The sequence below is a fragment of the Ornithodoros turicata genome, chromosome 1 (assembly GCF_037126465.1).
Source record: "Ornithodoros turicata isolate Travis chromosome 1, ASM3712646v1, whole genome shotgun sequence".
NCBI lineage: Eukaryota > Metazoa > Arthropoda > Arachnida > Ixodida > Argasidae > Ornithodoros > Ornithodoros turicata.
Window position 1 is genome coordinate 88,506,323 of NC_088201.1, and position 25,610 is coordinate 88,531,932.

General features: G+C 45.7%; 18 non-coding genes across 18 annotated transcripts; all 18 read right to left on the minus strand.

Annotated features, from left to right (window-relative positions):
- Window positions 1-1,759: 1,759 nt before the first annotated feature.
- Window positions 1,760-1,831, minus strand: Trnat-ugu (transfer RNA threonine (anticodon UGU)). Its single transcript has one exon. It is a non-coding gene; the product is annotated as a tRNA-Thr (tRNA).
- Window positions 1,832-1,983: 152 nt separating this feature from the next.
- Trnat-ugu (transfer RNA threonine (anticodon UGU)) lies at window positions 1,984-2,055 on the minus strand. Its single transcript has one exon. It is a non-coding gene; the product is annotated as a tRNA-Thr (tRNA).
- A 152-nt stretch (window positions 2,056-2,207) lies between these two features.
- Window positions 2,208-2,279, minus strand: Trnat-ugu (transfer RNA threonine (anticodon UGU)). Its single transcript has one exon. It is a non-coding gene; the product is annotated as a tRNA-Thr (tRNA).
- Window positions 2,280-2,431: 152 nt separating this feature from the next.
- Window positions 2,432-2,503, minus strand: Trnat-ugu (transfer RNA threonine (anticodon UGU)). The gene has a single exon. It is a non-coding gene; the product is annotated as a tRNA-Thr (tRNA).
- Window positions 2,504-2,655: 152 nt separating this feature from the next.
- On the minus strand, window positions 2,656-2,727 carry Trnat-ugu (transfer RNA threonine (anticodon UGU)). The gene has a single exon. It is a non-coding gene; the product is annotated as a tRNA-Thr (tRNA).
- Window positions 2,728-2,879: 152 nt separating this feature from the next.
- Trnat-ugu (transfer RNA threonine (anticodon UGU)) lies at window positions 2,880-2,951 on the minus strand. The gene has a single exon. It is a non-coding gene; the product is annotated as a tRNA-Thr (tRNA).
- A 152-nt stretch (window positions 2,952-3,103) lies between these two features.
- On the minus strand, window positions 3,104-3,175 carry Trnat-ugu (transfer RNA threonine (anticodon UGU)). Its single transcript has one exon. It is a non-coding gene; the product is annotated as a tRNA-Thr (tRNA).
- Window positions 3,176-3,327: 152 nt separating this feature from the next.
- Trnat-ugu (transfer RNA threonine (anticodon UGU)) lies at window positions 3,328-3,399 on the minus strand. The gene has a single exon. It is a non-coding gene; the product is annotated as a tRNA-Thr (tRNA).
- A 152-nt stretch (window positions 3,400-3,551) lies between these two features.
- On the minus strand, window positions 3,552-3,623 carry Trnat-ugu (transfer RNA threonine (anticodon UGU)). Its single transcript has one exon. It is a non-coding gene; the product is annotated as a tRNA-Thr (tRNA).
- Window positions 3,624-3,775: 152 nt separating this feature from the next.
- Trnat-ugu (transfer RNA threonine (anticodon UGU)) lies at window positions 3,776-3,847 on the minus strand. The gene has a single exon. It is a non-coding gene; the product is annotated as a tRNA-Thr (tRNA).
- Window positions 3,848-8,891: 5,044 nt separating this feature from the next.
- On the minus strand, window positions 8,892-8,963 carry Trnat-ugu (transfer RNA threonine (anticodon UGU)). Its single transcript has one exon. It is a non-coding gene; the product is annotated as a tRNA-Thr (tRNA).
- Window positions 8,964-9,115: 152 nt separating this feature from the next.
- On the minus strand, window positions 9,116-9,187 carry Trnat-ugu (transfer RNA threonine (anticodon UGU)). Its single transcript has one exon. It is a non-coding gene; the product is annotated as a tRNA-Thr (tRNA).
- A 152-nt stretch (window positions 9,188-9,339) lies between these two features.
- Trnat-ugu (transfer RNA threonine (anticodon UGU)) lies at window positions 9,340-9,411 on the minus strand. The gene has a single exon. It is a non-coding gene; the product is annotated as a tRNA-Thr (tRNA).
- Window positions 9,412-9,563: 152 nt separating this feature from the next.
- On the minus strand, window positions 9,564-9,635 carry Trnat-ugu (transfer RNA threonine (anticodon UGU)). Its single transcript has one exon. It is a non-coding gene; the product is annotated as a tRNA-Thr (tRNA).
- A 6,710-nt stretch (window positions 9,636-16,345) lies between these two features.
- On the minus strand, window positions 16,346-16,417 carry Trnat-ugu (transfer RNA threonine (anticodon UGU)). Its single transcript has one exon. It is a non-coding gene; the product is annotated as a tRNA-Thr (tRNA).
- A 4,463-nt stretch (window positions 16,418-20,880) lies between these two features.
- Window positions 20,881-20,952, minus strand: Trnat-ugu (transfer RNA threonine (anticodon UGU)). The gene has a single exon. It is a non-coding gene; the product is annotated as a tRNA-Thr (tRNA).
- A 152-nt stretch (window positions 20,953-21,104) lies between these two features.
- Window positions 21,105-21,176, minus strand: Trnat-ugu (transfer RNA threonine (anticodon UGU)). The gene has a single exon. It is a non-coding gene; the product is annotated as a tRNA-Thr (tRNA).
- A 906-nt stretch (window positions 21,177-22,082) lies between these two features.
- Trnat-ugu (transfer RNA threonine (anticodon UGU)) lies at window positions 22,083-22,154 on the minus strand. The gene has a single exon. It is a non-coding gene; the product is annotated as a tRNA-Thr (tRNA).
- Window positions 22,155-25,610: the final 3,456 nt, after the last annotated feature.

The window sequence follows — 25,610 nt, forward strand, 5'->3', positions numbered from 1 at the left end:
TCCGCGTAGACGCATTGTAGAATGGGCACCAGCAGGTCCACGTACCGCTTGTAGAACTCAGCTCCCAAGCCATCAGGTCCAGGAGAACGATTAAAATTCAAACTCTGTATTGCAGAATGGATTTCCGCCTCTGTAATTTCAGCGTCCAGGACATCTTTCTCTTGCTCGTTTAACTTGGGCATATGAGAGAGAAACGACTGGATCAAATCGTCGTCCACCGTGGCAGTTGGCCTCCCAAACAGGTTCTCATAGTAGTCAACAAATATTTGTTTCATGCGTTCAAGGTCTGTGACAACATGTCCTTGGTCCACCAACCGCGTGATGAGTCGAGAGCCGGTGTGCTTACGCTCTCCTGCAGCATGACTTTTAGACGCGGTCATATCCGGCAAAAACCTCTTCGTTCTCGATCGTACCCTCGCGCCTTCATACCGATTGTTGTTGAAAAGTTCAAGACGGAGACGAATCTCATTTAAATCTTCCAAGAACGTCCCAGGGTTATCTGCTTCAAGTCTTGTGAGTTCTTGTTGTGCTTCCTTTAACATGTTCTCTTCATACATTTCTAGGTAGGCTAGCACGTTACTTCTCTCTATTGCAAAGGCTCTCACGTCTTGTTTGAATGTTTCCCATTTAGCAGCCCAATTTCGCGGGTCATGTTGAAGCCGTGAAAGATTGGCCACCAGGCGCTCATCAAAAACTGGATCTTGGAGCAACCTAACGTTCATCTTCCACAACTTCCATGACCTGGGGCTGCCCAGCCTAGGAGGGCGACACCCAATAGCGACCTTCACGAGGCAGTGGTCAGTAAAATAAACAGGGTGCACTTCGTACTCACACACCGTATTACACTGAGCGACAGAAAGATAAATACGATCCAATCGTGCGTGCGATGTACCTTGAAAGTGAGTGTATCTTATCACTGGCTGTGTGCTGTATTCGCAGGCATCTCTTAAACCATAATCACGTGCTATTCGCTGCAGACACTCGGCACTGCGGTCCTTCGCTTGAGAGGCAACGCTCCGGTCACTAGTTGACAGAACGCAGTTAAAGTCCCCTAAAACGACCAGGTTGCCACGGGCTTGCAAATATTGCGTTAAGGATTCGAAGTACGCACACCTTAAGGTTGCATCATTGGGAGCATAGATAACTAGAATCCTCCAAGGCGTTCTGTCAATAAGGATATCAAGCATCACAGCCCTGCCGTCGTTGTCCACCGCGTGATAAACATGAGTGTAGCCTAGGCGTTTTCGCACGAGAAGGAGAATACCTGCTGAGTAGCCCACAGCCTCACTAACAACAACGTCGAACTCATCGAGAAAATACTGGGATAACATCTGCTCAGTGTTTTCCGGAGAACCTAGTTTTGTTTCTTGGAGTGCGAAAAAGTCGACATGTGGGAAGCTGTCAAGGAGTCTTTTCAGTTGATACTGTCGCTTTTTGGTATTCAAACCCCTGACGTTAAGCGTGGCAAATGTAAGTTGTGGAGGCGTCATTAGGAGAGTGGGGAAGCGTACATGCAGGATGGGCAAACAAGAGGAGTGAGTTCGTAGCAGCAGACTTACCGCGCTTGAAGAAGTCAAACTGCACAGTCACAACTGAGCTATAGCGGCCCTCTCTAACAGCTCTTTCCTCTCTTGACGAACACCTAACCAGTCTACTATTTGCATAGAACAGTACCGAAATGAATATCATTCTTTCTTCGTTCACGATCGCTGCATCATCACCAAAACGGATGAACTTCGTACAAAAATCGCAGCAGGCAAGCCACCAGTGAGGATTGAACTCACAACCCCTGGTTTACAAGACCAGTGCTCTGCCACTGAGCTATAGCGGCCCTCTCTAACAGCTCTTTCCTCTCTTGACGAACACCTAACCAGTCTACTATTTGCATAGAACAGTACCGAAATGAATATCATTCTTTGTTCGTTCACGATCGCTGCATCATCACCAAAACGGATGACCTTCGTACAAAAATCGCAGCAGACAAGCCACCAGTGAGGATTGAACTCACGACCCCTGGTTTACAAGACCAGTGCTCTGCCACTGAGCTATAGCGGCCCTCTCTAACAGCTCTTTCCTCTCTTGACGAACACCTAACCAGTCTACTATTTGCATAGAACAGTACCGAAATGAATATCATTCTTTGTTCGTTCACGATCGCTGCATCATCACCAAAACGGATGAACTTCGTACAAAAATCGCAGCAGGCAAGCCACCAGTGAGGATTGAACTCACGACCCCTGGTTTACAAGACCAGTGCTCTGCCACTGAGCTATAGCGGCCCTCTCTAACAGCTCTTTCCTCCCTTGACGAACACCTAACCAGTCTACTATTTGCATATAACAGTACCGAAATGAATATCATTCTTTGTTCGTTCAGGATAGCTGCATCATCACCAAAACGGATGACCTTCGTACAAAAATCGCAGCAGACAAGCCACCAGTGAGGATTGAACTCACGACCCCTGGTTTACAAGACCAGTGCTCTGCCACTGAGCTATAGCGGCCCTCTCTAACAGCTCTTTCCTCTCTTGACGAACACCTAACCAGTCTACTATTTGCATAGAACAGTACCGAAATGAATATCATTCTTTGTTCGTTCACGATCGCTGCATCATCACCAAAACGGATGAACTTCGTACAAAAATCGCAGCAGGCAAGCCACCAGTGAGGATTGAACTCACGACCCCTGGTTTACAAGACCAGTGCTCTGCCACTGAGCTATAGCGGCCCTCTCTAACAGCTCTTTCCTCCCTTGACGAACACCTAACCAGTCTACTATTTGCATATAACAGTACCGAAATGAATATCATTCTTTGTTCGTTCAGGATAGCTGCATCATCACCAAAACGGATGACCTTCGTACAAAAATCGCAGCAGACAAGCCACCAGTGAGGATTGAACTCACGACCCCTGGTTTACAAGACCAGTGCTCTGCCACTGAGCTATAGCAGCCCTCTCTAACAGCTCTTTCCTCTCTTGACGAACACCTAACCAGTCTACTATTTGCATAGAACAGTACCGAAATGAATATCATTCTTTGTTCGTTCACGATCGCTGCATCATCACCAAAACGGATGAACTTCGTACAAAAATCGCAGCAGACAAGCCACCAGTGAGGATTGAACTCACGACCCCTGGTTTACAAGACCAGTGCTCTGCCACTGAGCTATAGCGGCCCTCTCTACCAGCTCTTTCCTCTCTTGACGAACACCTAACCAGTCTACTATTTGCGTAGAACAGTACCGAAATGAATATCATTCTTTGTTCGTTCACGATCGCTGCATCATCACCAAAACGGATGAACTTCGTACAAAAATCGCAGCAGGCAAGCCACCAGTGAGGATTGAACTCACGACCCCTGGTTTACAAGACCAGTGCTCTGCCACTGAGCTATAGCGGCCCTCTCTAACAGCTCTTTCCTCCCTTGACGAACACCTAACCAGTCTACTATTTGCATATAACAGTACCGAAATGAATATCATTCTTTGTTCGTTCAGGATAGCTGCATCATCACCAAAACGGATGACCTTCGTACAAAAATCGCAGCAGACAAGCCACCAGTGAGGATTGAACTCACGACCCCTGGTTTACAAGACCAGTGCTCTGCCACTGAGCTATAGCAGCCCTCTCTAACAGCTCTTTCCTCTCTTGACGAACACCTAACCAGTCTACTATTTGCATAGAACAGTACCGAAATGAATATCATTCTTTGTTCGTTCACGATCGCTGCATCATCACCAAAACGGATGAACTTCGTACAAAAATCGCAGCAGGCAAGCCACCAGTGAGGATTGAACTCACGACCCCTGGTTTACAAGACCAGTGCTCTGCCACTGAGCTATAGCGGCCCTCTCTAACAGCTCTTTCCTCCCTTGACGAACACCTAACCAGTCTACTATTTGCATATAACAGTACCGAAATGAATATCATTCTTTGTTCGTTCAGGATAGCTGCATCATCACCAAAACGGATGAACTTCGTACAAAAATCGCAGCAGACAAGCCACCAGTGAGGATTGAACTCACGACCCCTGGTTTACAAGACCAGTGCTCTGCCACTGACGAACACCTAACCAGTCTACTATTTTTTTTCCTTTTATTATACAGCAAACATCCACGTAAGACATGTCATAAAAGCATTGTTAAGTAAAAAGTGAGCTCTGTCTTGGAGCCACACTAACACAAAATTTCTCCATCCAGTCCGGTACGTGCCCTCTGCTTTCCGCAAAACGCTTCATTTGGATGAGCTCATCCGCTATATAGGTCATGGGTGTTCTCATGGGCTCCTCATTTCTCCCAGCAATTACCAACTTCCACAACGAAAACATAGCAATCACACAGAGTGTATCGTACCGTGGTCCCGACTTTTCTATCAATGGGAGATACCGCATCGTGTGTGGGTTGAGTCGAATTCTTTTCCGTATGGCTGTACTCAAATCATCCCACATAAACTGTGCTTCCGTACAGTACAAAAAGACATGTTCAATTGTTTCTGGCTCTTTACAGTACCTGCAGTTAACAGACCAGGGTACAAAGATGCCCTTCTGTGCTAGCCAGGCTTTCACAGGTAATGTATTGGTGTGTATCTTAAAGAAAAACGTTTTCATTACAGGTTTGATTGGCATTTTCCTCACTCTGCATAATACATCCAATCCCGACCATTCATCCGGAATTTGCTGATAGACTGGCACAGGGAAAAGAGAGTCTACTAGGTCTACTCTGAGTTTCGACCTGGACACACTGAATAAATATTCTGGTGAAAACCTCGTCAAAAGAAAACGGATGCTTTCCACCACTTCTTTGTAGAAACCGGACACCGAGAAGGTACGTTTAACTGTTGCTACAACAATCTCTGGGAGGTACACATAGCCGACACTCTGTAACATGCTACGCAACACAGGGTGCCTGCACCGACGAAAGAAAAACAGTCTCATTATCAATTGCTTAACGAAAAGATGATGCAATCCCACGCCTCCGTCACACACAGGTTTGAAAAGGTTGCTTCTTCGCATCGATTTAAAGTTGGATTTCCAGATAAAACTTGCAAAAACCTTATGAAATTGTTGCAACTTCACCCGTGAGCGCTGCATCACCTGCAACCAGTAGACAAGTTTTGCCACTAAAAATACATTACACACAGCTGCCCTTTGAAAAATTGACATTTCCTGTAATTTGCACATGTTCGCACGGGTCCGCACTTTCTTGCACAGTTCCGTCCACATCTTGTTTGGGTTTCGAGATTCCTGCAGCGGCACTCCTAAATATACACTGGGTTCGCATTGCCATTTGATACCCTCAAACGTTATCGGTGTCGACCCCCACTGTCCAGCCCATATTCCTATAGACTTGTCTTTGTTAAGGCACGCACCGGAATCTTTGCAGTATGACTCAATTTCCTTCATCACAGCTTTAACACTCTTCTTGTCTGCCACTATGAAGGTTAAGTCATCAGCATAATCAAGCACCTTCACTTCACTCTCTCCCAAATGGCATCCTCTGATCTCCGTGTTGCACAACACATTTCGGCACAGGGGCTCAATATAAATGTCAAAAAGTAGAGGGGAGAGCGGGCACCCTTGCCGAACCGACGAGATCAAAGGAATTTCTTTTGTGCACCTATTATTGATGATGAGTCTTGTTTTCACTTGCTTGTAGCACAACTGTACACGTCTTGTAAAACTCGTTCCAAAGTTCATCTGGTGAAGCGTGGAAAATAGAAATTCGTGGTTGACTCTGTCAAACGCTTTCGACATATCAGCCTCCATCACAGCCGCCTGGTCGCCCTCCTGCCTACACACGTCTAGTATGGTTCGCAATACATGGATATTATTTTGAATGTTTCTACCCTTAATGGCACATGACTGGTGTTCGCCGACGATGTTTGGGATTACTCTTTGAAGCCTAGCTGCGAGAACCTTTGCATATATTTTATAGTCTACGTTGCACAAGCTAATTGGTCTGTAATCCGCCACACAAGGCACCCTTTCATTTGATTTCTTCTTCGGTATTAGGATGGTGTGAGACTGGCGAAAAGATCCAGGGAGCATCCCTTCTATTTCTGCTTCTTGATAAATATCTAACAATATGGGTGATATCTCGTCCACAAACATTTGATAGAACTCCGCCCCCAATGCCATCCGGCCCAGGCGTCTTGTTCCTCGCTAAGGTTGTTATCGCTACTTTGACCTCTTCCAGTTGAATCGGCCGGTCCAACCATTCTTGGTCTTCCACAGTCAGTCTTGCTAAGTTGCACTTTTTTTCATTTGCTGCTGTCAGTTGTGGTTTCCACACCTTACCAATTAAATCGGTGTAGTATTCTTCAAAACATTTACGAATATCTTCCTCGTCGTTTAGTGTTTTTCCTTGATGTTCGATTTCACAGATGGCCTTTGTCTTAGCGTGCTCTATCTCTTGTCGGAAGTATCTTTTGCTTGGCACCTCGTCTGGAAGGTATTGTTTCGTTCTTGCTCTCACTCTTGCTCCTTCATATCTGGATTGACTGATAAGTTCAAGTTCGTATTTAACGTCGTTCATTTCTTTTTGAAAAGTGCCTGGACTCCAGTTTGATAATACTGTTCAGTTGTTTCTTAAGTTCTACTTCGCGCCACCTTTGTTCGTGTGCAAGGACGCTACTTCTCTCTATTCCAAGAAATCGTAGTCTTTGTTTGAATTCTTCCCACGATAATGTCCCCCGTCCGGTGTTTGTTATGAGACTGGTCATTTCCTTCTTGATATCCACCACATATTTCTGATCTTCTAAGAGTTTCACGTTCAACTTCCATAATATCCATCTTTCCTTTCTATGTTTCAATTTGTCATCTTCTCCGAGAGTAACCTGCACCATGCAGTGATCGCTGAAATGAGCAGCGTGCACGCTATATTTCTGAGTTTTCTTCACACATGACGATGTCACATATATTTGATCTAGCCTGGCGTGCGAATTCTTCTGAAAATGCGTGAATATTCGCTTGTTGCCTTTCCCATATTCCACTGCATCGACCATACCACTGGTGGTTATCAATGTACGTAATGCTTCTGTGCTCTTATCAGTTAAGTGTTTGGTACTGCTTCTATCACTGTCTTCCAAGGTGCAGTTGAAATCACCAAAGAGCACTGTGTTATCGATTTCTGTTGTAAGGTTCGTCAATGATTCCAAAAATAGCGCCCTTTCTTGCACTTCATTGGGAGCGTAAACGTTGATGAACCGCCACGTGTCGTTTTCTATCAGGACATCAAGCTTAGCTGCCCTGCCTTGGTTACCAGTAGCATACTGCACTGGTATCATATCCTCCCTTCTCTTTAGACACAATAGTGTTCCTGCCGAGCACGCAACTGCATGACTAACAACAACATCATACTTCTCTCCAAACAGGTTCTTCATTAAAACTGCTGTACCTTCGTCCGAGCTGATTTTGGTTTCCTGTATCGCTATTATATCAATGTTGGGGTAATCATCCAAAAAGCGTTTCAACTGATACTGCTTCTTACGGCAATTCAGGCCTCTGACATTTAACGTGGCTACAGTAACAGTTGTAACACGCTTGTTTTGTGCTTGTTTCTGTTGAGGAGAATAATGCATACTTGACTGTTCTGCGTTGCGGAGTCACACGTCAAGTCTATGATGCGTCTCAATTAAATAGTTCCAAAAACACTGTCATCAATAGTGGTTGCTCCTGCTTCCTGCATCTTTAGTGGAGAAAGTACAGTGAAACTGGTCTGCTTCAGTCTCTTTGCTGCATGAGTAGTGTCACGTTTTCCCTCCCCTTGGGAATCAGGCTGCTTAAGCTCTGTTTCCCGCTGTTCTTTTAGTTGTCAGTTCGCTTTCATTCATCTCTACGTCGTCCTCCTCATTCTGTCGAGCCTCGTCTACCTTGTCCTGTCTCTCGACATTTACAAATGCTTCATTGCTTTCTTCTTTGTCATTCAACTTCGTTTCCATGGCCGTGTCTCCGTCCGTCTCTTCGGTGTACATTTCCCTGTCAGGTTCGTCCTGTTGCTTAGTTAGCGATGCATACGTAGTGACACATTCATTTTCCTCATGTCCAAATCTCCGGCATTTTTTACACCAGGGAGTGTTACATGCCTTCCTTATGTGCCCAGCCTGTTTGCATCTCAAACATAGCGGTGCACGTCCACGCACATCTAGTAGGACCTGGCAACCCGCAATAAATGTCAGATGGGGAATGTCATCCACCGAAACACTTTCCCTCATTTGCAAGATTACCTCACGCGTTGTCGTTTCCACCCCCTCGAAGAACGATGTTTTCCATGTTTGCCGAGTGACCTCTTTCACTTTCCCAAAGGCAGCGAACGTACGAATGACTGCTTCATCAGGTACGCACCTCGGAATCCAATGAACTTTCACCACAACTTCTTTCAAGTTGGGATCGACAATTTTACACGTCCTTCCTTTCACCTCTATCTCTTTCAGTGCAAGCAGTTTGTCCTTAGCCTCGCCATTATGGAAGCTAATAGTCCATACATGGTTGTATTGGTACACTCCGAAGTTGGCGACATCTTCCTTCCTCACTTTTCCATCAAGTGCTTCACCAAAATGCTGCACGTTATAAGGTCTTCTGGTAGGGTCCGCATGGAGAAAAACGGTGTTGCAGGCAAGTTTCCCGGAGGGCATTGGTGGCATAATGAAACGGTATTCAGTAGCATCCTTCGTCACTGTCATTGTCTTGTTTACCCGGCTAGGCCTAGCCGTTACAGCCGCCCCAACGGAGCTCATGATGCACACGACCGGTTAGCACAAGCGCCGGAAGTGCAATCCCTAACCAGTCTACTATTTGCATATAACAGTACCGAAATGAATATCATTCTTTGTTCGTTCAGGATCGCTGCATCATCACCAAAACGGATGAACTTCGTACAAAAATCGCAGCAGACAAGCCATCAGTGAGGATTGAACTCACGACCCCTGGTTTACAAGACCAGTGCTCTGCCACTGAGCTATAGCGGCCCTCTTTAACGGCTCTTTCCTCCCTTGACGAACACCCAACCAGTCTACTATTTGCATATAACAGTACCGAAACGAATATCATTCTTTGTTCGTTCAGGATCGCTGCATCATCACCAAAACGGATGAACTTCGTACAAAAATCGCAGGAGACAAGCCACCAGTGAGGATTGAACTCACGACCCCTGGTTTACAAGACCAGTGCTCTGCCACTGAGCTATAGCGGCCCTCTTTAACGGCTCTTTCCTCCCTTGACAAACACCCAACCAGTCTACTATTTGCATATAACAGTACCGAAACGAATATCATTCTTTGTTCGTTCAGGATAGCTGCATCATCACCAAAACGGATGAACTTCGTACAAAAATCGGAGGAGACAAGCCACCAGTGAGGATTGAACTCACGACCCCTGGTTTACAAGACCAGTGCTCTGCCACTGAGCTATAGCGGCCCTCTTTAACGGCTCTTTCCTCCCTTGACGAACACCCAACCAGTCTACTATTTGCATATAACAGTACCGAAACGAATATCATTCTTTGTTCGTTCAGGATCGCTGCATCATCACCAAAACGGATGAACTTCGTACAAAAATCGCAGCAGACAAGCCACCAGTGAGGATTGAACTCACGACCCGTGGTTTACAAGACCAGTGCTCTGCCACTGAGCTATAGCGGCCTTTTTTTTTTTTCTTTTCCACCTTTATTTGCGGCCCTTTTTTCTTTTCTACCTTTACTTTTCAGAGCTTACTACTCTGAGTCACGTACGACTCAATAACTCACAATACCATACACAATACGACACAATCACAGAAAGAGAATACGGTGTTTCTCCTCTATACCGGACACGTTAATAACACAACTTCTACAAAACATTCAGCCTTTCGCAGACTGTATCTAACCACTCAGGCACTTCTAAGAGCTGAGTACAAGCTAACTTTACCTGCAGTAGTTCGGCTTTGAAATATTTCATAGGAGGACACAAGGGCTCTTCGTTCCTATCGGCCATACGAAGCTTCCACAAACAGCACATGGCAACAAGAAGAACGATATCGTATCTCACATTTTCACCGGGGCGTAATGGGAGGAAGCGGATAGTGTGAGGATTAAGCGAAAGACGGCGCTTAAGGACTTTGAACTGTAAGTCATCCCAAAAGAATAAAGCTTCTGTGCAGTCCAGAAAAAGGTGATCGACAGTCTCGGGCATATTGCAAAATCTGCAATTCAGGGACCACGGAACATAGAATCCCTTCTGTTGAAGCCAAGCTTTCACGGGCAGTGTGGACGTGTGTAATTTAAAGAAAAATGACTTCATGTTGGGCTTGACCGGCATCTTTCTGACTCTGCACAATACATCCGTGCCATGCCATCCGGAGGGGATTTGACGGTAGATGGGCACGGGAAAGAGTACATCGAGAAGATGAGCTACCAACGTTTTCTTGGCGACAGAAAAGAGGTACTCTAAGCTGAATCTAGCCTTCAAGAAGTTTAGGCTCTCGACAACCTCTTTGTAGAAACCGCTTAAGCGTAGACTTTCTTCGTGAAACCCAACATATATATCGGGAACGTAGTTGTACGCAAGGGCCCGCTAGATGGTTTCCAGAATCGGGTGTGAACTCTGCCTATAAAAAAAACAGTCTCATGACGAGTTGCTTGATGTAGAGATGCTGTAAGCCTAGTCCGCCGTCCTTGACTTTCTTGAACAGGTTTTGTCTTCGCATCCTTTCGAACGTTGAACACCATATTGTGGTGGCAAATATGCGATGACAACGATGTATAATTTTGCGGGAGCATTGCAGGACTTGCAAGAGGTAAATCAGCTTAGCGGCGAGAAAAACATTGCACACAGAAGCTCGTTGAAAGATTGAGAGATCTTGTTTTTTTCAGGTCGAAGCATGTGTCCTAATGTTTTGTAATCGCTCCGACCACAAGGAGGTCGTGTTACAACTTTTGTCTAAAGGGACCCCAAGGTAGCAAGGACCACGGGTTTGCCTCTGCACGCTACAAAAGAATTCCGGGGTTGTTCCCCATTGACCGCACCATATACCCAGAGATGTGTCCTTGTTTAGACGTGCCCCAGAGACTTGACCAAACACATGAAGTTCGTGAATAACTTTGACGACACTTGGCTTGTCTGTCACGAGAAACGCAAGGTCATCCGCGTACGCCACGACCTTCACCACAGCATCGCGAAGCTCGAAACCACGTATGTCATCACGAGAGATGATACGCTGGCATAACGGCTCAAGGTATAGATCAAATAGTAGGGACGACATGGGACAGCCTTGTCGTACTGAAGCTCGAAGGGGCACTGGCGCGGCCCTCTGTAAGAACTCTTTCCTCTTTTTTCTTTTCCTTTATTTAATGATACATGAAAACACTATACAGGCTACACAGAGACCGATACATAGGTTAATGACAGGCGGTGACACTATGATATATACAAAGCATTGCGATTGGAGTCTGACTTTTACTCCGTTTCGCTGAGCCCCCGACTTGTGGCCCTGAGGACAAAGGGGGTTTGGCTTCGGGCCCTGCGGCCAAAAGTGGCTGCCGTTACAGAATTTGCGATAACTTTGATTCGCATCCATTCAGTGCCGTTAACGAGTGCCTGGGTGCCAGTGAAGCTGCATACCCAAAGGAGCTCCACTCTTAAATAGTGCCATGTAGGTTTTGGATTGGGGAGATTTTCTGTCTTCGATGTCCGAGCCTGCCACAATGCCTTCATCCCCAGGACCATTACAATTTGTGAAACCTGACCGTTTCTGCTGTTGCCAGTGAGCAAAAACTTAAGCACATGCCATGACACATCGAAATTAATCTCCAGTGTTGTGCGCAGGTCGTGCCAAAACAAAACAGCACTCCTGCAGTTTATAAACACATGATCCAGTGTCTCGACTTCCCCGCATACAGAACAGGTCATGTAGGGAACCACAAGCCCCTTATTCGCACAACATGTTTGTACAGGGAGGACCTCAGTGTGGAACTTTATGAAAATGTCCTTGCACTCGGGAGCAATGGGAAGCTTGCGTAGGCGGATCAGAACATCGTTGTTTGTTTGTGTCGGAAAAGAGGCACGATAGAGCGGCGGAGGAAACGTTATTGCAACTGTGTCCCAATACAATGTTTTTTCTGGACACTGTGCTCAGCTAGCCCCATGAGAAATGCGTTTGGAAAAAGATGAGTGCACTTCTGATCTCCTTAAAGAACCCCAGTTCCCCTGGATCACATATTTGTGCACTGGTTGTAACTACCCATCCATCGAGGACTTGTGCTGCAAGTGTCTGTATTGCGCTCCGCAACACTGGATCTAGCTGGTTTCGAAAATACATGAAGCGCAATACGAGAAGCTTGATCTCGAGATTGATGACGCCCAAACCACCAGCTTTAACAGGTAGGAAAATGTTTGAGCGCCTCATTCGTTCAAAGCGGGAGTTCCATACAAACACCGCGACGATTCGGTGGTACTTCCTTATGACTTCCGCAGGGCACGCTATCGCTTGCGCTTGGTACAAGATGGCGAGATAAAAAACTGTGTTTGCTACGTAAGCCCTTGTTAGCAGCGTGGTCCTTCGACCTCTGTACCTCGAAGCTCTACCGTGTAGCTTATCCACGGCGGCTCCTAATTTACTGCCAACTTGCCCTTGCTTCAAAAAGGGTACCCCCAAATAGGACTCAACTTCACTTCCCATATGTATGCCCTGCACGACGTCAGGAGCATTTACCCATTTACCAAGCCAAGCACCTCGTGACTTTGTGGGGTTTACCTGAGCACCTGAGTAGTCGCAGAATTTAAGTGTTTCTTGCAGACATACGTCGATTTCTTCACACTTCCCACAGAAAAAAGTTAGATCGTCTGCGTATGCAAGCAGCTTCACGCGCTCCTCTCCTATCCGTATCCCTTCTATTTTGGGGTTGTGTAGGATGTTCTGGCAAAGTGGCTTCAAATATAAGGCGAAAAGAACTGCAGACATCGGACAGCCCTGCCTAACACCCCTTTCAACCTTTATATGGGAACTTGCGGCTCCGTTAATTATTAGCCGAGTGCCTATATCTTTGTAGCAGATTTTTACCCACTCACAAAGTTCCGTTGCTCTGACTTTCTTCAGAAGGCATTCAAGAAAAGAATGTGAAACTCTATCGAATGCTTGTTGGAAGTCAACTTGGGGGACGCCAGTCGGGCTACCCGCTGCCTGTGCCACCTCACATACGGACCGCATCAGGTGCAGATTCCTCTGAATACTACGTTTCTTTATTCCGTAACCTTGATGTGATCCTATTATTTTCCATAGAACGCTATCTAGCCGCCTGGCCAGTATCTTTGCGAGTATTTTGTAGTCCGTGCATGTCAAACTTATTGGTCTGAAATCGCTGATATTAGGAACTTCTTTTTTCTCCTTCCTCTTTTTTGGGATTAACACAGTCGTAATATTCCTCATAGTTGGCGTTAACAAGCGTCTTTGCCAGATATCATCATACACTTCAACTAGCACTTTACTGAGGTCGTCCTTGAACATTTTATTAAATCCGGACCCTAAACCGTCACATCCAGGAGATGTGTTGCACCTCAATTTTTTAATAGCATTCCTTATCTCTACTACGGTCACTGGTCCCATAGCAGACTCTAGTTCTTCCGCTGCTAGCGTCTTTAGAGGGTTTAAGCAATATGATTCAATTGGTGGTATGTTTTCCTCTTGCGCGAAAAGTTCCTTGTAATAATTCTCAAAACTTGTTACAATTTCTTGTTCGAGATGGGTTACGGAACTATCCAACTGAATCGAGTCTATGTGGTTTTGGTTTACTCGTTCGCGTTCGAGTCCGAGAAAAAGCCTTGTTGGCACTTCGTCCCTTTGAACCATGTCAGAACGACTTCGTATTCTTGCACCTTTAAGTTTGCATTCAAGACCGCGCAGTATCTGCATATTAACGTCCTTTATCTCACTTTGAAATGAGCCTGGATTTCTCTCCTCCTCTTTTATTAGAGTTTGGATTGTCACCATCAAGGCATTTTTCTTTTGACGTTTCTCCCATGCCATCACCTGGCATCTTTCTATTGCCAGCATCTTTATTTCAGCTTTGAAAAGTTCCCATTCCTTAGCAGTTACCCTTTTCGCACTTAACTGCTCAATTAAACCTTTAACTTTCTGCGCCAACACATCATCTCTTAGTATTGTCTCGTTTAGTTTCCACGTGCCCGCGCGTTCGCGTTTGTTCCGCTCACCTGCTTTTTGCTTGAGACGGAAGAACACCATGCAATGATCCGGAAACCAGACAGGTGTTATCTCATAACCATCGACTTGCTCAGCTCGTTCCGCTGAAATATACACCCTATCTAATCTAGCATGGGAAGGGCCCTGCCAGTGAGTAAACTGGAAAGATTCCCCCGTGCTCGGTGCTACAACATCTTGCAGGTCGAATTCCCGGACCATTTGTTTTAACATATCAACACTACCGTCTTTCTTGTATTCTCGGTATGTACATTCCTCTCGCTTCATCACACAATTAAAATCCCCGCCTACAATGAGCGTGCATGGAACAGCTAAGAACGCCCTGAGGTTTGCAAAGAAGGTTTTTCTTGCAGTACATTCATTTGGGGCGTAGATTGATACGACTCTAATTAACTCTTTCCTAAACATAATATCCACGACAACAAAGCGCCCACACTGGTCAATCTCACAGTTAATTACCTGAAGCGCAGCCTTCTTGCGTACCATGATCGCTGTCCCGGAACTATAAGGCGGACCCGTTGCATGTCTGACCCAAAAACAATCCTCAAAGTTCCTTACAAAATCCTTTTCTTCTTGATAGCTGGATATTTTAGTCTCTTGCACACAAATTATGTCTATGTGGTTCATAAACACCAACTGTTTAAGCCACTGTTTCCCCTTAAAGGACAGTAAGCTGTTTACATTGAGTGTTGCAACCCTTATGTTTCGCTGGAAGGGCATGTTTAAAAATGGGAAGAAGTTCCTTGGGCTGGTCTGTTGCTGTCGTTGGTCGGTAAGCGTGGCGCAGGAGTGTACCTTTTTCTTCGATGTCGGACTTCCTTCCATTTGTTCTTCCACTGATCTCTTGACAATTTCCTGTGACCTCGAAGGTCCCCGTCGCTGTGCGCGCATTCACTGCCAACGTCCGATTCACTGTTTACTTCAGAATCGTGTTCAGGAACATCCGTCTTCCCTTGCCCGTCGCAGTGTATCCCAGCCTCTTTTCCCAGTAGGTGCAATCCTTGATCCACATGAATCATAGCCCCAGCAGTTGCCTTTGCGGGTTCCTTCCCTGATGTTGCCGCTGGTTCATCTGTTCTCGCCGCGGCCGAATTCTTACCAGTATGCTGCGCGTCCGATACTCCTTCCTCTTGCATCCTCTCAGTTGATTGTACCTCTGGCTGTTCTCTTTCTGAAGAATTTACCGCCTCTTTTCCTTCCGTTTCATTCCCTGTCAGAGCGTGATCAGAGTTGCCTATGGTCGTTTTTGACGCATACGTTTCCATGCAGTGTACTGCTTCGTGTCCGAAAGAGCGCCATTCCCTACACCACGGGGTAGTGCAGTTTTTCTTGACGTGTCCGACTCTTCGGCATCGCAAGCAGAGTGGTGGCCTTCCTTCCACTGCGGCTAGCACCTGACATCCCATAATTTGTAACATATGCGGCAGATTGTCAACGGTCATGCCTTGATTTAATGACAGTATCACCTTCCTTGTCGTCGTGTCAACACCAGCAAAAAAACTCCCCTTCCATTTTTCTCTCAATATCTGTTTTGTCGTTCCAAACGCATGGAGAGCTTTTTTTACAGCATCGTCTGGAACGTGTGTCGGGAGCCAATGTAGCAGCATTTCCACTTCAGTCTTATTCGGATCAATTGTTATGCATTTTTTCCCTTTTACGCTCAGTGTTCCTTTTTCCAATATTTTCGCTTTCGCGAGCCCTGAATGAAGCGACAATGCCCACACGTGATTCAGCTGATACGCCCCGAAGGCCGACACGTCTTCCTTTTTAACAATAGCCTTAATCGCCTCTTCGAAATCAGCAACACGATATGGCCTACCTCTTGGGTCAGCGTGTAGAAACACAGTGTTGTAAGAGATACTTCCTCTTGGCAGCGTCGGCAACACAAGCTTGTATTCCGTCACATTCTCGCATTTCTGGTCAATAGTATCCCGGCTAGGCCTAGCCGTGCTCGCTGCTCCACCAGAGCTCATTTCGCCGCATCCGTACTTCACGAAAGCCGGAAGCGAAGTGGAAACAACTCTTTCGTCCCTTGACGAACAGCTAACCAGTCTACTATTTGCATATAACAGTACCGAAATGAATATCATTCTTCGTTCGTTCAGGATCGCTGCATCACCACCAAAACGAATGAACATCGTAAAAAAAATCGCAGGAGACAAGCCACCAGTGAGGATTGAACTCACGACCCCTGGTTTACAAGACCAGTGCTCTGCCACTGAGCTATAGCGGCTTTTTTTTTGTCTGTTTATTGCACAATATAAAACAAGTAAACTACATACAGCACACCATCGTGTGCCTTCGTATTAAAACACGGGCTTACCATAGACCCTTCTCAAGACATTCCTCTAACTTCCTTTGAGGATGCGGCCGAATGTCGCACAATCTAACCAGTTTATTATCGGAGATAGTTTTTCCCATTGTTTTTCTTCACAGAGCTTCTTGCTTCCGATTAACGATAATGTCCACAAAAGCTTCGCCTTCAGGTAGCTGACGACAGACCTTACTCTGACGTCTCGTTCAACACGGGCCGTTCGTGCGTTCCACAAGCATGAAATCCCGCCATCGTTATAACACTGAGCACGTCACGATGCTTGGAAGCTGCGAAATTCAGAAACTTCAGGGTTTCATACGTTAGCTCCTCGCTTACATGCAGTGTAGCACGTAAGTCACTCCAGAAAAACACCGCATTCCTGCATTGATAGAACACATGGCGAATGTTCTCAGCTTGACCACACACTTCACACTTGTCATCCAGGGGAACAAAGATACCTTTGCCCTTCAGCCATTGCTTCGTCGGGAGTACCTCTAAGTGGAAGCGTACAAAGAAGTCCTTTGTTCCTGTTGGCACTGGCAGTTTGCGGATCCTTTGGAGTACGTCCTTCCGTTGGATCCCGAGGTACATCTGACGGTAGAGTGGCGGTGGTAAGGTGCTGGTGACGGTGTCCCAATAGAGAGTCTTGCTCTTTACGGTTGCCAGATATTCCCAGGAAAATCTGTCAAGGAAGAACCTAATGCTCTGTGCAATTTCCTGGTAGAATTTCAGAGCAGAGGAATTCTTTACGCCAGGTTGAGTCGTTACGATCCACTGCAAGAGATGACAGGTTCCCAACGTTTGCAATGCTGCCCTTAGTTCTGGCGCCCGTTCCTCCTGAAAATAAATGAAACGCTGCACCTTGATCTTGATTTCGAGATTCACTACGTTCAGACCACCAGCGTGCAGGGGCCAAAAAGGTTAGATCTGCGCATACGCTCAAATAGAGACTGCCACAAAAACGTAGCGCAAAGTCTGTGGTAGCGTTGCACAGTGGTGGCATCAATGGGAATCGCTTGGGCGGTGTACAACAATGCTGGGTACAGCACCGCATTGCAAACGACACTTCGGTGCAAAATCGATAGCACCCTGCCCTTGTAAGGCTTAAGTTTTCCATTAAACATATTCAGCTTCCGTTGCCACACATCTGCGTTTAATGCTTCCGGGTCCAACTTGGCTCCCAAATATTTACCGAGTTCTACCGAACATTCAATACCCTTGAAGTTACAAGGCTTGTTTTGCCATTCACCCAACCAGCATCCTTTCGACTTCTTCGTGTTTATCTCTGCTCCCGACGCCGCGCAGAAAGTTTGGAAGGACGCGATAGCTGTCCCCACCTGTTTTTCATTACTGCAGATAACAGCCAGATCGTCTGCAAAAGCCAAAATCTTAATCTCTTCATGACCGATCTTTAGCCCGCTGATGATGTCATCCATATCAATTAGTCGACACAGCGGCTCCACGAAAATAGAGAACAATGTGGGGGACATAGGGCAACCCTGCCGGACAGATCTTGTAATGTCGTACCTCGGACCCAAAGACCCATTCACGACCAGCTGCGACGAGATGCCCCTGCAGCAGGTCTGAATCCAGTTTTCTAAGTCTTTTCCGATGTTAATCCACCTTAACAGTTCTAGCAAAAACTTATGACATACCCTGTCGAACGCCTGTCGCGAGTCCACTTGGAAGACAGCCAGTTGGCGGCCCGCTGCTCTGGCCATTTCACATGCAGTACGCATAACATGAAGATTGGTCGAGTTAGATCTTCCTTTAATGCCGTATCGTTGATGCTTCCCGATCACCTTCCACAACAAGCTGTCCAGACGTCTCGTGATCACTTTCGCTAATATTTTATAGTCCGAACACAGCAAGCTGACGGGGCGAAGATCTAACACAGCTGGAGCTTCTTCTTGCACCAATTTTTTTGGAATTAATACCGTATGGTTTCTCCTCATGGATGGCGGCATCAGCCCTTTTTTCTTGATGTCGTCGAAGACACGCTCCAGGACGGGGCACAGCTGATCTTGAAAAGTCTTGTAGAAGGCGGAGCCTAGTCCGTCTGGTCCCGGAGCCTTGTCTCGTGGGAGCTTTCTAACCACCCGCATGATCTCACTTGCTGCTCTTTTTCCTTCTGTCTTCTCCCTCCCCGCATCTGTCACTTTTGGTACATGCTTGAAGATGCTGGCGTCAAAGAAGGTTGGATTATGCGAACACTTGAACAGATTCTTGTAGTAGTTGTGGAGCGTGCTCTCAACTTCATCAGTTCCTTCTACAATACCGTTATCAGTTTTCAATTTATTTATTTCGTTGCTTTTGACTCTGTTTCTTTCCAAAACACGAAATACTTTCGTTGGTGCTTCGTCCCTTTGTATGGCTTGCACGCGGCTCCGAACTTGAGCTCCCGCATATCTTTCTCGCATTCGCTGCAGTATCTGCTTCTTGATTTCTCTTATGTCTTCAATAAAACGGCCAGGAGTTGCTTCCTCTTCTTTTACTATTCTCAATAGGCTTTTGGTCAAGGCTTTCATTTCTTCTTTTCTTTCTAATGCCTTTGATTCGGAGTATTCAACTGCCTTCAGATGGACATCATGCTTGAATATCTCCCAGGACACTGCATTTGCTTCTCCTTCCCTTAGATCGGCTATCATGCTTTTAATCTCGTCCTTGAACTTTTCATCCTCTAGGAGACTATATCCCAAGCAGCAAAATGTACTGAAAGTCGAGTGCAATAGGGGTGCACGGTATGTGTCTTATCAATGTTCTTGAGTATCACGAGTCTGTTCAAGGTCTTCCACCTACTCGTCCACCCCTATTGCACTCGACTTTCAGTACATTAATGTACTGAAAGTCGAGTGCAATAGGGGTGGAGGGGTAAGTGGAAGGCCTTGAACGGACTCCTGAAACTAAAGAACATTGATAAGACACATACCGCCCACCCCTATTGCACTCGACTTTCAGTACATTGTGCTGCTTGGGATTGTTCATTTTCCATGGCAAGCTGCGAATCCGATTGATCTTATGATCGCCTTTTTGCAAATCCGCCATGACTAAACCGTGATCTGTGAAGGCCAGTGGAACGACTTTGTCAGTGATAGAGGGCAAATTGATATCGCCAGAAATATAAATACGGTCCAGCCTAGCGTGCGAAGTTCCCTGCCAGTGCGTGTATTTTATTGTTTTGTTGTCATTCCCGATAGCTATATCTTGAAGGTCATGGTCGTGCAGCCGTCCCTTTAACACTTTCACGCTGCTATCTGTTCGCGCCTTCTTGTAAGTGCAGTCCTCCTTCCGACACACACAGTTGAAATCGCCGCCGATTATCACTTTGCTACCTGTATCCGTAAAATGGACTACAGTGGTCTCGAAACACTGTTTACGCTCTGCATCTTCATTCGGCGCGTAGACGCTAAGCACTCGTATTATTTCCCCGTTCCACATGCAATCCGCACTCACCAGACGACCGTTTTGTTCAAGTTCAAAATCGATTATGGTAATCTTGCTGGCCTTCCTAATCATGATGGCGGTTCCCGCGCTCCCGGACGTGCCAGAAGCATGAAGCATCGTAAACTCGTGTTAAAAAAATCTGACCAATTCGGTCTCTGGTTCCGTCGATGACACTTTTGTTTCTTGTAGGCAGACTATGTCAGCGTTTTCTCCATAAAGAGCATTCCTTAGCCACACTTTTCTCTCAGGTCGTACTTAGCTATTAGCATTTAGCGTAGCTATTTTTAACTTTACTTTCATAATGGCAGAAATCGAAACTTTGACGCTCACTTTTTGTCCTTAAGTAGCCGTTGTCTTCTTTCTTCCGGTGTTATGAGCGGTGGCGGTGAAAATCTGGACTTCTTTAGGTTAGATCCGCTGTCCTTCCACTTTAAATCGTTTTTTCCACCCTCCGTGACTTTCACGCTTTATTCATTGCTTGCTAAGGAATGTGGCCCCTGTGGTACCTGTGCATCTTCTATTCCGTCTTTGATCAAAGTTCCTGTTCAGAGTCCTCCACGACCTCCGTGTCATCGTTTGTAGAGCCCTCCTCGGCGTCGCCCGTTCCAGATCCTGATGCTTCGCACGACGCCGTCATTTCTTGCCGCTGCTCTCCTTGCATGTCTTCTAATCCCCTACTTTCCTCTATGTCTAAGACTTCATATGATGATGCCTGCTGCTCGAAAGCTGATTGGTTACTCCTCACGACGGGTGCTGCTGCTGGCACATATTGTGAGCTATAGCGGCCCTCTCTAACAACTCTTTCCTCCCTTGACGAACACCTAACCAGTCTACTATTTGCATATAACAGTACCGGAATGAATGTCACTCTTTGTTCGTTCAGGATCGCTCCATCATCACCAAAACGAATGAACTTCGTAAGAAAATCGCAGGAGACAAGCCACCAGTGAGGACTGAACTCACGACCCCTGGTTTACAAGACCAGTGCTCTGCCATTGAGCTATAGCGGCCCTCTCTAACAACTCTTTCCTCCCTTGACGAACACCTAACCAGTCCACTATTTGCATATAACAGTACCGGAATGAATGTCCTTCTTTCTTCGTTCAGGATCGCTGCATCATTACCCAAAGGAATGAACTTCGTAAAAAACTCGCAGAAGACAAGCCACCAGTGAGGATTGAACTCACGACCCCTGGTTTACAAGACCAGTGCTCTGCCACTGAGCTACAGGGGCCTTTTTTTTTCTTTTCCACCTTTATTTTTCAGAGCTTACTACTCTGAGTCACGTACGACTCAATAACTCACAATGCCATACACAATACGACACAATCACAGAGAGAGAATACGGTGTTTCTCCTCTATACTGGACACGTCAATAACACAACTTCCACAAAACATACAGCCTTTCGCAGACTGTATCTAACCACTCAGGCACTTCTAAGAGCTGAGTACAAGCTAACTTTACCTGCAGTAGTTCGGCTTTGAAATATTTCATAGGAGGACACAAGGGCTCTTCGTTCCTATCGGCCATACGAAGCTTCCACAAACAGTACAGTGGCAACAAGGAGAACGATATCGTATCTCACATTTTCGCCGGGGCGTAATGGGAGGAAACGGATAGTATGAGGATTAAGCGAAAGACGGCGCTTTTAAGGACTTTGAACTGTAAGTCATCCCAAAAGAATAAAGCTTCTGTGCAGTCCAGAAAAAGGATTTGACGGTAGATGGGCACAGGAAAGAGTACATCGAGACCAACCAACGTTTTCTTGGCGACAGAAAAGAGGTACTCTAAGCTGAATCTAGCCTTCAAGAAGTTTAGGCTCTCGACAACCTTTTTGTAGAAACCGCTTAAGCGTAGACTTTGTTCGTGAAACCCAACATATATATCGGGAATGTAGTTGTACGCAAGGGCCCGCTTGATGGTTTCCAGAATCGGGTGTGAACTCTGCCTATAAAAATGCCATGACGGGTTGAGAGCTATAGAGGCCCTCTCTAACAGCTCTTTCCTCCCTTGACGAACACCTAACCAGTCTACTATTTGCATATAACAGTACTGGAATGAATGTCATTCTTTGTTCGTTCAGAATCGCTGCATCATTGCCAAAAGGAATAAACTTTGTAAAAAAAATCGCAGAAGACAAGCCACCAGTGAGGATTGAACTCACGACCCCTGGTTTACAAGACCAGTGCTCTGGTGCTGAGCTATAGCGGCTTTTCTTTTTCCACCACGTAATAACGTTTATTTACAAACATTAAAATAAGCTATGACTGTACAGTGTTAATGAGTGATGTATGATGAGTGAATGATGCACACCGTAGCATCCAAATACACAGGATACAAAAAAATACATGGTACACAACACACAGGTTACACAGGTCACACACAGGGAGTAATAATAGGGAGTGCTCTGCCACTGAGCTATAACGGCCCTCTCTAACAACACTTTCCTTTTTTTTTCCCCTTTTTAAAAACTTTTATTCCGCAAACCGCGTCCGCTTGTACACGTCACAACACAATATTAATGTTAAACTATCTTGTGCACTCGTCATGCTACATCCAAGGAAGACATTGTTCGTCACACACATTTCTAATTATATCCGGAAACCATTCAGGCGCATCGTCCCTGTATTGGGCTATTTTGAAAGTTTTCACTAGTTCCTGGCTAAAATATACACAAACGGAGGCTGTAGGGGTTCCTCATTCCTGTCCCGAACTTTCCACAACGCATGAAGTCCAATTAGAATGACCATATCGTAACGTGCACTTGTTTTTCCAGCCAAGGGTAAAAACCGGGTTGTGTGAAGATTTAAGCACAAGTTTTTCTTCAGCTTTCTTTGTACATCATCCCAGAAAAAGATTGCTTCTGTGCAATCCAGGAAGACGTGGTCAATGGTTTCCGGTACCTTACAGAAACGGCAATTAAGAGTCCATGGCACGAATATACCTTTTGAAGCCAGCCACGTTTTCACTGGAAGCGTACCCGTATGGAGTCGAAAGAAAAAGCGGCTTTTTATGTCTTTTTAGGCAAAAGGTCTTTTTAGTCCGTCCAACTCCAACTCCAAAAAAGGTCTTGATTTTCGACCTGATTGGCATTTTCTTAACGCGACATAATATATGAGTGCCGTGCGTTATCTGTGGAGCACTACGATAGATGGGTGTTGGGAACAGCGAATCTATGAGATCATTTGTCAGTCTCTCCCTTCCGACCTCAAGAACATATTCAACAGAAAATTTACAGAGCAGAAAATTCACACATTCAACAATCTCCTTATAAAAGCCGCGAAGTTTAGGCCTTAGTTTTATCAGCGACATAGCTACACCTGGCAGATATTGACCAGCTATGCATTGTATCATAGTTCTTAGAACAGGATGGCTCGCATTACGAAAAAAGAATAGTCGTAGTACGATTTGCTTAACAAATAAATGATGCAGTCCGAGGCCGCCATCTTTGACACTTTTGAAGATATTTTCCCGACGCATTGGCTCAAACTTAGAGGACCAAATGAATGTTGCAAAAACCCTGTGAAGCGCGTGGATGCTCTTCCGCGTACACGGCAATGCATGCAACAAATACACAATCCTTGCGAGCAGGAAAACATTGCACACATTTGCTCTTTGAAAAATGGAGAGTTCACTTTGCCTCCACGTGAACGTTTGTTTGAGCACCTTGTCCCTCACAGTCTTCCACACGGGGCTGATGTTCACACTTTGCTCCATTGGCGCTCCTAAACATTTGGGCAACCCAGTCTGCCACGTGATGCCTTCGTACAATCCTGGTGTGGATCCCCATGAACCAGCCCAAACACCTACCGATTTTTCTTTGTTCAGTTGAGCTCCCGAAACATCACAAAATTTTTCAACTATCTGCATAACTCTCGTGATGCTTTTCTTGTCACTGACGAAGATGGCCAGGTCGTCTGCATATGCCAGTGTCTTTATCTCAGCGTTGTAAAGAGAGTACCCATGTACACTAGCACAATTACTAATACTTCGACATAGAGGTTCCAGATATAAGTTGAAGAGCAGGGGAGACATTGGGCATCCTTGACGGACTGATGATTTTAGAATTATTGGTTTGGTGATCACGTTATTGATAATCAGCTGGGTTTGGGCCATTGTGTAGCACATGCGCACTCTGTTTATAAAACGAGGTCCCATGTTGACAGCTTGAAGCAAGAAGAACAGGAAGTTATGTTTGACCCTATCGAAGGCTTTCGACAAATCAAGCTGCAGCATGCCCATTTGGTCACCTTCAAATTTGCAAAAGTCCAGTATTGTTCGTGCAAAATGTATATTAGTTTGTATACTACGTCCCTTCACTGCAGACGTTTGATGCTCCCCCACCAGCTGAGGTATCACCTTTTGCAACCGTCCAGCCATAACCTTTGCGAATATTTTGTAGTCAACGTTGCTCAGTGCGATAGGTCTATAATCTGTCACTCTTGGTGTGGACCCTTCGGGTATTTCCTTGGGAATCAGGACAGTTTTCGAGCACTTCATCGATTTGGGTAACATCGTCTTTTCTTCTGCTTCGTTAAAGACCCGCAACAGGACAGCGGTTAGCAAATGGACGTGTTTCTTATAAAACTCCGCACTTAATCCGTCCGGTCCAGGTGACCGATTATATCGAAGAGAATTGATGGCATTCCGCACTTCTTCCGCAGTGATCGGTAACTCTAGCTCTTCCTTCTTCTTATTGTGCAGTTGGGCATCGTATCCTTCATTTGCTCGTAGATCATGTTGTCACCATCCGAAGACTCAGTTCCAAGTAACGAGTTATAATAGTTCCAAATACGTTCTTCAATCTCTTTCTTGTTATCAGTGCTTCGATTACCGACTTTTATTTCCGTAATCTTGTTTCGAGCCACATGTTTCCTTTCCTCCTGATGGAATCTTTTCCGTGGCTGCTCATTCGCAAGGAAGTTTTGTGTCCTTGACCTTATCAGTGCGCCCTGGCTTTTGTTTTCGTCTATCAGGCTCAGCTTGTATGCTGGATCCCAAGCAGCATAATGTACTGAAAGTCGAGTGCAACAGGGGTGGACGGTATGTGCCTTATCAATGAACTTTAGTTTCAGGAGTCTTTTCAAGGCCTTCCACCTACCCGTCCACCCCTATTGCACCCGACTTTCAGTACATTGTGCTGCTTGGGATGTCATCACAAAATTCCCCACCCAAGCAGCACAACCCAAGCAGCACAATGTACTGAAAGTCGAGTGCAATAGGGGTGGGCGGTATGTGTCTTATCAATGTTCTTTAGTTTCAGGAGTCCGTTCAAGGCCTTCCACCTACCCCTCCATCCCTATTGCACTCGACTTTCAGTACATTAATGTACTGAAAGTCGAGTGCAATAGGGGTGGACGAGTAGGTGGAAGACCTTGAACAGACTCGTGATACTCAAGAACATTGATAAGACACATACCGTGCACCCCTATTGCACTCGACTTTCAGTACATTTTGCTGCTTGGGCAGGCATCTTGCACTCTAGTGTAATCAGCGGGCATAGGCTTTTCCTCAAGTTATTTTCTTCGTATTTTCTTTTATGCGCCATCACACTGCATTTTAGCCACCTCCCAAACTTTCAACTTCACACGTTCTCATTTGATACCCCATTCTTCATCCGACTTTCTCATTTGTTCAGTCTGTTCCCTTACAAGATCCCTTCCAATA